The following is a 9,840-nucleotide window of genomic DNA, read 5'->3' as shown; positions in this document are numbered from 1 at the left end:
ACTTGACAGCACTGCTGTTAAGCCTTCTTTTGAAAACCTCTTGCCCCTGGCCAAAAATGAGAAGATGATGGAGGATAAGACTATCAGTGGCTACTAGTCATTATGGGTTTTGGCCATCAGAAGTATTATAAATACCAGTTGCTGGGGATTCTGATTGCAAGGCATCCCAGAGGCAAATGGTCTGCCACCCTGAGAAGAAGAAGAAGAAGAAGAGTTTGGATTTGATATCCCGCTTTTCACTACCCAAAGGAGTCTCAAAGCGGCTAACATTCTCCTTTCCCTTCCTCCCCCACAACAAACACTCTGTGAGGTGAGTGGGGCTGAGAGACTTCAGAGAAGTGTGACTAGCCCAAGGTCACCCAGCAGCTGCATGTGGAGGAGTGGAGACGCGAACCCGGTTCCCCAGATAACGAGTCTACCGCTCTTAACCACTACACCACACTGGCTCTGAACAAAACACTGGCTGAGAACAAAATATTGGACTAGATCATACCATTCCCCTAATCCAGCAGAGCTCTTTTCACATGATTATGAACTTGCCTGGCACCTGCAAGGCTCTTCCTGATATGCTACACAAATCTACCTCCTTGTGGTTTAAAAGCCATGGGTTCTTGTCCCTCCCCTCGGCAGAGGAGGACCCTTTAACAGCCTTGAAATCTGTCAGCGACGCCCTCCTCTTGCTATTAATTCTTTGGAAAAGAATTCTGCGGCACCCCTACAAAAGTCAGAACGTTTATTGAGCGCCCTCCGTGTTTAGAATAGCTTTTCCCAACCTGCTCCGCGCTCACGTCAAGTTGATGAAGGGGGCAAGAAGGAAGAACTCGCAACAACTTGCAGGAGGAGGAGTTGCCTGGTGAGGCATAGACTGTTAGCTCCGAGAAGCCTGCTTTGGGCAGCATTTCCATGGTGACCACCATGTGCGCTCTAGCCCTCGCACAATGGAGATCGGAAGAAAGCAAACCAACCATCGCTCCTCCCACGTATGGAGTAAATCAACAACCATCTGCTTCATATTGGTGGGCGCCTTGTCTACCTCCTCCCTTTCTCCCTCCATGAATGAATAAGGCTGATAAAGAAAGCAGCATCTGTGTAACCAGCGGGATGAGGTGGTGGAGTTCTGAGGTGATAGGGTGGGGGTACATTTATTTGCAGTATTTATACACTGGTTTTCACATGGATCTCACCAAGTGAATAATCACAACAATAAGCATCGTGGCTTTTATCCAAGTTACAAGGTAATGGCTAAGACAACTTGTTTGTTTAGAAAAAGCTGCCATTGCTTCTTCTCCCCACTCCTCGGGGCAATATGGCCCTCATACGCCCTTGAGGTGGCAGTTGGAGGAAAGATGGGGCTACTAGGGAAGCTTCCCCAAGTCTCTTTCTCATTCACTCATTCCTCTTCAGCGCAAGACGACAACCATTTCACACAGTTCTTGAGCGCGTATAACCAGGTGGACCCTGCCCTGTTCCATTCTGTCCCCATCCCGCCTTCTTCCAGGTCCACGAGGACCTGCGTGTCAGCAATTGCACGTCAACAGGAAGCGCCCAAAATGGTCGCTACCAATAACATTTGGGTTGCAGGTGTGGGGATGCCATTTTTCAATGTGCCCGTACATGTGCTGAAAGAGTAGGCAACTATCCCAACAGTGAAGAAGACCCTAAACTGGAATCTGTATCCCTCGCCCCACCCCTTTCACACATGAAGAAGATGGCCAACATGGAGGTGTCTGGGAAGCCCTTGAGCATGAAGCGGATGGGATTTGTCTAGCACTAAGTGTGTTTCATGTAGGCCAGGAGTGGAGAAGACTCTTCTATCTGGGTAACCTGCCAGGGACTACGTGCCAGAGGCAAAAGTAGGTGAATCAATGAACGTGTCTTTGTACAGCACTACCCTCCATCCAGGCAAACAAGGAGCAACAGTCATACTTCAAGAACACATGTCAAACAGGCAAAAAAGAACTCAAGGAGGGTATGGAGAAGGTCTGGGGAGTGGTGTGGCCCAAAGAATGTCCTGAAAGCCAAGGAGAGAGGCCTGGGTCTGAGGATCCCCACTCTTGATGTAGGCAGAAACTGTACCTGTTCTTTCATATTAGGGTGACAGCAACCTGACTCCACCTCCTACGCAGGGCAGTATCTCACAACATATGAATAAAGCACATTTTAGCATTCAGAATATCTAATTTGGAGGGGCGGATGACGTACAGTAAATCAGGAGATATTGCCGAAGAGCATGCATTATGGAATAACTCTGCCCGACAAGCCTTTTTTAAAAAGCAATGATGCTTGGTCCATCATCAGCAGGAACTACTGTAATGGGATCAATTTTTAGCCAGGTGAAATTTCACAATGCAGATTTGGCTTTTGGATCCTCCTAAAATGAAACACCCAAGGGATTTAAAAAGAGGTACGTGGTAGAGCTTTAATCTGGCTCTCGATAACGGGTCAAGAAGTTCTTTTACAAGCAAAAAAAGGGTTTCAGGTTGCAGAGGTCTCCAGATTGCAGTGATGTCTACTGTGAACGACGGAGTGCCGTGTGGTACGTAAGGAAACCCAATTTGGTAGTTAGAAAGTGGGGGAGATAACAGTACCCCTTTGGATAAAGTAACGTACTCCTCCTCGGAGTGACTTCCAGGGAAGTCGAGGGAGTAACATCTCTCTCCGACTGCCGCACCTTCCCGGTTTGTTTTACTTTGATTTTTACTGTTTTTATATTGACTTATCTTTTAACCTTTTAGTTTAGTTTTTAGCCTAAAGCACCCTGCTTTAACCTAAATATTTTAAAGGAATCAAGATTTAAGGAAATTGATTTTCATTTAGATACGAGTCAGGGGAGCGTCGGGGCCTTCAGCGTTAAATGAAGAAGAAAGCCTCATATCTTGTGGCCGCTTTCATCCTTATCTCTGCCTCTTTGTACTCCCTGCCATTATTATCTTGGCTACTGGTTAAGATGGCTACACTCTGCAGCCACAGCCAGGTGAAGCAATGTTTCCGAATGCTAAGAGTGTTCTTGCAGTTGGGTCCTGCTTTGGAGATTTCCACAGGCATCTGGGTGACCACTATAAGAACAGGATGTTGGGCTAGATGGGACATTGGCCTGATCCAGCAGACTCTTCTTCATGTCATGGAGAGTCTCTGTAGATACCAACCCAGCTATACAGGTAACATCTGCACTAACCTTTTGGGACCCATGGGAACATTTGCAAAGCGGGGGAAAACCCATTCTGTGCTCCACCACATACACACATTTCAACCAAAGCACAAACTAGAAACCATTCTATTGGCTATAATAAAATGTTTCTTTAAAGCTTAATTTGAGCAAGGGGGGGAGGAACTACATGGACACCAAAGGTGGCCTCTGAAAGGAAATGGATGCTCACAGGTGGAACCTCTGACATATACCAATTTTTAATACACGCAATCATCACTAGTTGAATGAATTTGGAGTTGTAGGAACGTTCCATTTCCTTTCCTATAAGATGACTACACCCTGCCCCCCCTTACCCTTTCCTTTCCCCCCCCCTGATTTAATTTGTACTGGGCTGTATTTCTCTTGTAAAATTCCCAGGGAAACTGCAATGAAACTGTACACTTAAAAAAGAAAGGAAGAAAGGAAGGCATGGAGTGGCTCAGCTTTTCCCCCACCATTAAACAAGAAAAGAAAGTGTTCCTTGAACGGCCCCCTCCAAGCTATGCTAAAACTATTTGAACGCAACAGGTTGCATAACCGGTATAAAGTGTCATGAAGTTTCAGCTTTGTAATGCAATCAGCCTGTTCCTGGAGCCAAAAGCTGAATTCAGAGAACGTGCGTGCATTTTCCAGAATCATGTCTTTCTCTCTCTCTTTCTCTGTGTGTGTGTCTTTCACCACTCTCTGATTCAATTGACTTTGAAAGCAAAACAAACACATTGCTGCTTTTCGTATTATTGCACAAGACGGCAATTCGCAAGAATGAAATGTGTTCAGAGTTCCTAGAAGAAGAAGAAGGAAAAAAAAAACCCTGCAGCGATGCAGGCTGCCAACTCGTTCAATGTCAACCTTCAGGCATTATAGCAGGCCGAGCAGTAAAATGAGTCACGGTGAGTCACTCCAAAGCTATTTTTTGCTTTGAAAGTATTGCCAGGCACAGTGTTAATGTTCAACCCAGAGTAAATTTAGCAATGGCAGGAAAAACAAGAGTTTCCATGATTGCTCCTCAGCAATGTTTATGGTGCATATGTGCAACCAATACGCAAAAAGAGTTAAGCCAAATAAATTACGGGGACACATTCCTTTTTCATTAAAAAAAAAACAAAACAAAAAACAAACAAACCCTCCAAATTTTGACACATTTGGGTTTCATGACTCACTTGGCTACTTTCTCTACTTTTCTCCAATTCCATAAAATGAAATCAACAACATGCCTCTCTTGATCCAGAGTACCATAAAACTACTGTTAGTAATATGCTTCGCACAGCACAACACAACACAGCCTTCTTCTTTTTTTTGCTGGACCAAAGCATATGACTTGTGCACCAATCACCCAGCTGTGGGTGGAACTAGGACCAATTAACACAACGACGCTTATCAAGTTTATCGGATGCTAACTTGGATGCTGCAAGAAATAGGCGTCACAGATAAGCTGGTAGCAGGCAGACCTTTCCTACCCTGTAAATGTGTGTGCACATGGAAAGGAAAATAGGAAGGAAGGATTACAGCTTCATCATGTAAATTGCCTCTTAGGGTTTGTGTGTCTTCTAAGTGTCAGGCAGAAGAGGAACCTGGAAGCCAGGGCTCGGTTTCATGAGCAGCGGTTGCATGGTGCAACACCCTGGGGATAAGGGGAGATGGGAGAAGGGCCATTCCATGAAAAATGAGCCTGATAAGAATGCTAGATGAGCACTGGACTTTGGTGAGGAAGATTCCAAACGTGCAGTCTAACCATTTTTTTAAAAGCTAAAGACAAAAGAAGTTTATTTTATGGACCTTCTTTTCAAAAGTCCACCCACGTAGTCTTCACAGAAGTGTTCAAATTAAAAGTTTTCCGATGATTGTCCCACCCGTGACAGCATTTTTTCCTTAATTTTGTATCATTAAATTTCTTAAACTTAATTCCTGATTGCATAATTGTAACCAATAATCATTGATTTAAACAGATATGCTGAGTTTATCATTGAGTCACCTCCCAACTCACAGAGTTTTTCCATAAATCAAACTTATCTCAAGCTCCATGTCCTTTTTTTGTCCCACCCGTGACAACACTTTTAACATTTAATAAAATTGTCAAAAATATCCATAAAAATAATAAAACATTAGTAAAATGTTCAGTATCTTATTAAGAACATAGTTTAAATTTTGGTTGTTAATTTTTCTGTATATTTACATTGTTACACATGTGTGAATACCAAAAAACATGGTCAAAGTGTCCCACCCATGACAATGGAATGGCCCAGAAGGCAAACATGTAGAAAAGAGAATTACGAAGGAACTCTGCTGGCTTGGGAGAAAAGTCTAGCCAATTCAGCATCCTGCTTTCCTAATGGGCAATCAGATGCCTCCAGGAGGACCACAAGCATGGCTTGAAGGCAACAGCTGTTGCTTCCTAGCTACTGGTAGGCATTGGCATTCTGCTCTGAGAGCATGATGGTTCCATATTCCCATCAATCCCTCAATTTCTGGCGCTCAGGCATAATGGCTGTTGCTTTTGTAGCCTAAATGGGACCACTCACATGGAAGAGGGGGCTATCAAAAGGCTTGGGGAAACCTCTACATTTGCAATATTCAGCCATGGGATCTGAAATGCGAAGTTGGGGAGGGGAGACACGCTGAACAGTGCAATGAAGAACGAGCGAGTTCAGTGACCACAAAATGAAGTACGTATCATGGACTGATCGCTGAAGAATTGATGCTTTTGAATTATGGTGCTGGAGGAGACTCTTGAGAGTCCAATGGACTATCCATGCTTAAGGAAATCAGCCCTAAGTGCTCACTGGAAGGGCATATCCTGGAGTTGAGGCTCCAGTACTTTGGCCACCTCATGAGAAGAGAAGACTCCCTGGAAAAGACCCTGATGTTGGGAAAGATGGAGGGCCCAAGGAGAAGGGGACGACAGAGGATGAGATGGTTGGACAGTGTTCTCGAAGCGACTGGCATGAGTTTGGCCAAACTGCGTGAGGCAGTGGAGGATAGGGGTGCCAGGCGTGCTCTGGTCCATGGGGTCACGAAGAGTCAGACACGACTGAACGACTGAACAACAACAACAACAACAACAAATCATGGAGGAAGGCACAGTGAACACACTGGTTCACTGAAAAGGAGCACTTCACATTGTAACGTTTTGCTGCAGCCGTGTTGTTAGGATGCAGATCCATCAACAGCCGCATCCTCTCTGAGTCTGTCTAAAGGTAAAGGGACCCCTGACCATCAGGTCCAGTCGTGTCCGACTCTGGGGTTGCGGCGCTCATCTCGCTCTATAGGCCGGGGGAGCCGGCGTTTGTCCGCAGACAGCTTCCGGGTCATGTGGCCAGCATGACTAAGCCGCTTCTGGTGAACCAGAGCAGCGCACGGAAACACCATTTACCTTCCCGCTGGAGCGGTACCTATTTATCTACTTGCACTCTGACGTGCTTTCGAACTGCTAGGTGGGCAGGAGCTGGGACCGAGCAACGGGAGCTCACCCCGTGGCAGGGATTCGAACTGCCGACCTTCTGATCAGCAAGCCCTAGGCTCTGTGGTTTAACCCACAGCGCCACCTAAAAGCCATCTGAGCTAGCAGTGGCTATCAGCACCTTTTGGGGCGGTGAATGCCCATAAAGTCATTATGTATTTCATCAGAGCGCGGACATTCTGTCTGTCCTGAATCTACTGCCAATCAATTTCATTGGAAACCGAAATCGAATTAACTGGGAGGGAAAGCAGCACTTTGGAGAGAGGCCCTGGGCTCAGTGACAGAACACATGCTTTGCTCACAGAAAATCCCAGGTCACCCCCAGTTAAAAGGATTTCTGCTGGCAGGGCTAGGAAATACCCAAGACCCAAAACCCACTGGTTTAAAGGTTTTCTGTGTGCCATGTACCCTCTTTGGAAGAGTACTGAGATACGCTGCAAATTGAATTTTACGGGTTAATGAATTCATAGCCACTACGCGGCAATTATCCGTTTTTGAGTTACACGTCATTTTATTTCTATAAAGAGCACTATGTCTGAACATCTGATTTCACGTCCTGAAGCAACATCGTGATTAGTCAAGGCTGCCAAAGGTATCTTCAGGCTATAAGGGGAAGTATGGTGCGACAGACTTGCAGCAACCCCAACTCTTCCAGAAAGGAGGGCTGGGTCAAAGAATGACACCATAATGCAGGCGGGCAACACATGCATGTTGCTTCTCTTTCTAAAAGCTAGAAATGCAACTGGCTTGCAGATACTAATAGTGATATGCAAAAAATGCATCAGTTAAAATTGCCTCGTTGTGTGGAGGGGGATCCTGTCTAATGCAGCAGAGATTAGTGTGGTCTCCAGATTTTTAAAGCTATGGGTTTTTTATTTAATTTTAATTTTTATTGTTGTTGTTTGTTTGTTTTGTTATTTATATATTACAATGCACATTCCTCCATGCAGGGAATTTGCCCCTGCAAAGCACCAAGCATATTCAATGGAACTATAGAAATAAAACAACATTCTAAATGCGTATCTTACTTATTAACACATTTATAACCTACCTTCCCATCAGAGTAAAGACAAAAATAAAAAAAAATCCCACATTTGATAAGAACTGCTGCTAAAAATGCACTGCCTTTGCCCCTGGGAGGGATTTGTTCCAAAAAAACGTGTCAGGGTTGGAATAAATTTCATTTCAAGTACCTGTAGGTGCTTTTCCTCTTTTTTTTTATCCTGCTAGAGGATGTGTTTTCCTTGTTTTGTGGTTTGCCTTCTTCCCATCAGAGCCCTTAAAGGTGCTTAAATGTACTTTAATAGTATACTCCATGTACTTTACTACATGCACTAAATAAACGGCTAAATGAACGTCAGTAATGAGCAAGAAAGGGGGGGGGCGGGGGCGGTAATTACCTTTCCGAGCAGCATTTTAAAGTTACCGTACTTTTCTGTGTATCGGACGAGGGTTTTCTTTCCTGATAAATTAATCTGAAAAATTGGGGGGTTGCCTTATATAAATGGACAATGCAGAGTGGGGACGGGTGACCGGTTGATGCCGCAAGCATGATATTGTAAGTGGCGATTGTTTGAGTGATTGGTGGCTTCTGCAAGGGGTGCTGTGGACTGGCTGTTGTTGCTGCAATTGGGTGGGCTGCTGGCAGCGAGAGGGTATAGTATTTTTGCCTCCCATGGTGCGTGCGGTAGCGTTTGGCAGGCAGGTTAGCGGTTTTCGTCACCCCCCCCCCCAAGAAAGTTGGGCAATCCCACCCAAGAAAAGCTGTAGAATCCTGGGCAACAATCCTCCCCCCAAAAAGCTCAACAACTCTGGGTAATCTCTCTCCCCATTTTCTTAATTTTGAGTCCCCCCAAAATAGGGGGCATGTTATACATGCGGCCAGTTAAGTGGCTGAAAGGTGCGTGCATGGGGAGCATCTGAGGATGTCGACACACTCAAGAGCAGGGGTCAGCAACCTTTTTCAGCCGTGGGCCGGTCCACCGTCCCTCAGACCATGTGGTGGGCCAGACTATATTTTTTTGGGGGGGGGGGAAATGAATGAATTCCTATGCCCCACAAATACCCCAGAGATGCATTTTAAATAAAAGGACACACTCTACTCATGTAAAAACACGCGGATTCCTGGGCCGGATTGAGAAGGCGATTGGGCCGCATCTGGCCCATGGGCCTTAGGTTGCCTACCCCTGCTCAAGAGAGAGCATGATACACATCGCAGGGGTGAAATCTCGCCAAATTTTGCTTGTTCCCATCTCTTTACTGCAGCAATATCCCACCAGCTCAGGGGTGGATATTAGACAAAAAACCCAAAAGGTAATTATGTAGATAGATTTACCAGAGCTAAACTAGATTGCCAAACAATTACACATTATTACGAATGCCAGCTGAAGAAGTGCTTTCTTGCTTGGCATGCTAATGCGCCGCCTTTATTCATTAGACTTAAGCTCCAGTAATTATTATTTGCAGCCTAGAGTGAGATAAAGTAATCAAGCAGCTATTGCTTATTGCTCTTCTGACTGTGGGAAGAAGCTTCCTACACAACTTCTGGTTATGAGTCTAGACGTAAATTAAAGGCTCTAATCCTATGCACACGTACCAGAGAGCGGGTCCCCGTTGAAATTAGGGAGATTTACTTCTGAGTAAACATGCACTGCAAGAAAGGGGGCAGTGAATCCTGCCCCTCTCCAAATTCTATTTATGGTACTCAGATTTAGGGCAACTGAAAGTCACTATTTTCCAGAAGCGCCAAGAGATTGTTTATTTAAGCACCGACCTGTACTGTATTGGCCTGAGTGTAAGCCTCACTTTCCCCCCAAATTCCGACCGTGAAAAGTTAAAAGTGTGGCTTACAGGTGAAACTCAAAAAAATTAGAATATCGTGGAAAGGTTCATTTCTTTCAGCAATTCAACTTAAAAGGTGAAACTAATATATGAGATAGACTCATGACATGCAAAGCGAGATATGTCAAGCTTTTATTTGTTATAATTGTGATGATTATGGCGTACAGCTGATGAGAGCCCCAAATTAACAATTTCAACTTTGGGGTTTTCATCAGCTGTACGCCATAATCATCACAATTACAACAAAGAAAGGCTTGACATATCTCGCTTTGCATGTCATGAGTCTATCTCATATATTAAACTCCAGTAGCTAATGAAAACAATTGCTTACATAAATGGACTTTTCCACAATATT

Source organism: Lacerta agilis, chromosome 7 (assembly GCF_009819535.1).
Source record: "Lacerta agilis isolate rLacAgi1 chromosome 7, rLacAgi1.pri, whole genome shotgun sequence".
NCBI classification, from domain to species: domain Eukaryota; kingdom Metazoa; phylum Chordata; class Lepidosauria; order Squamata; family Lacertidae; genus Lacerta; species Lacerta agilis.
The sequence above is the reverse complement of the archived record's forward strand: the minus strand, read 5'-3'. Positions refer to the sequence as shown.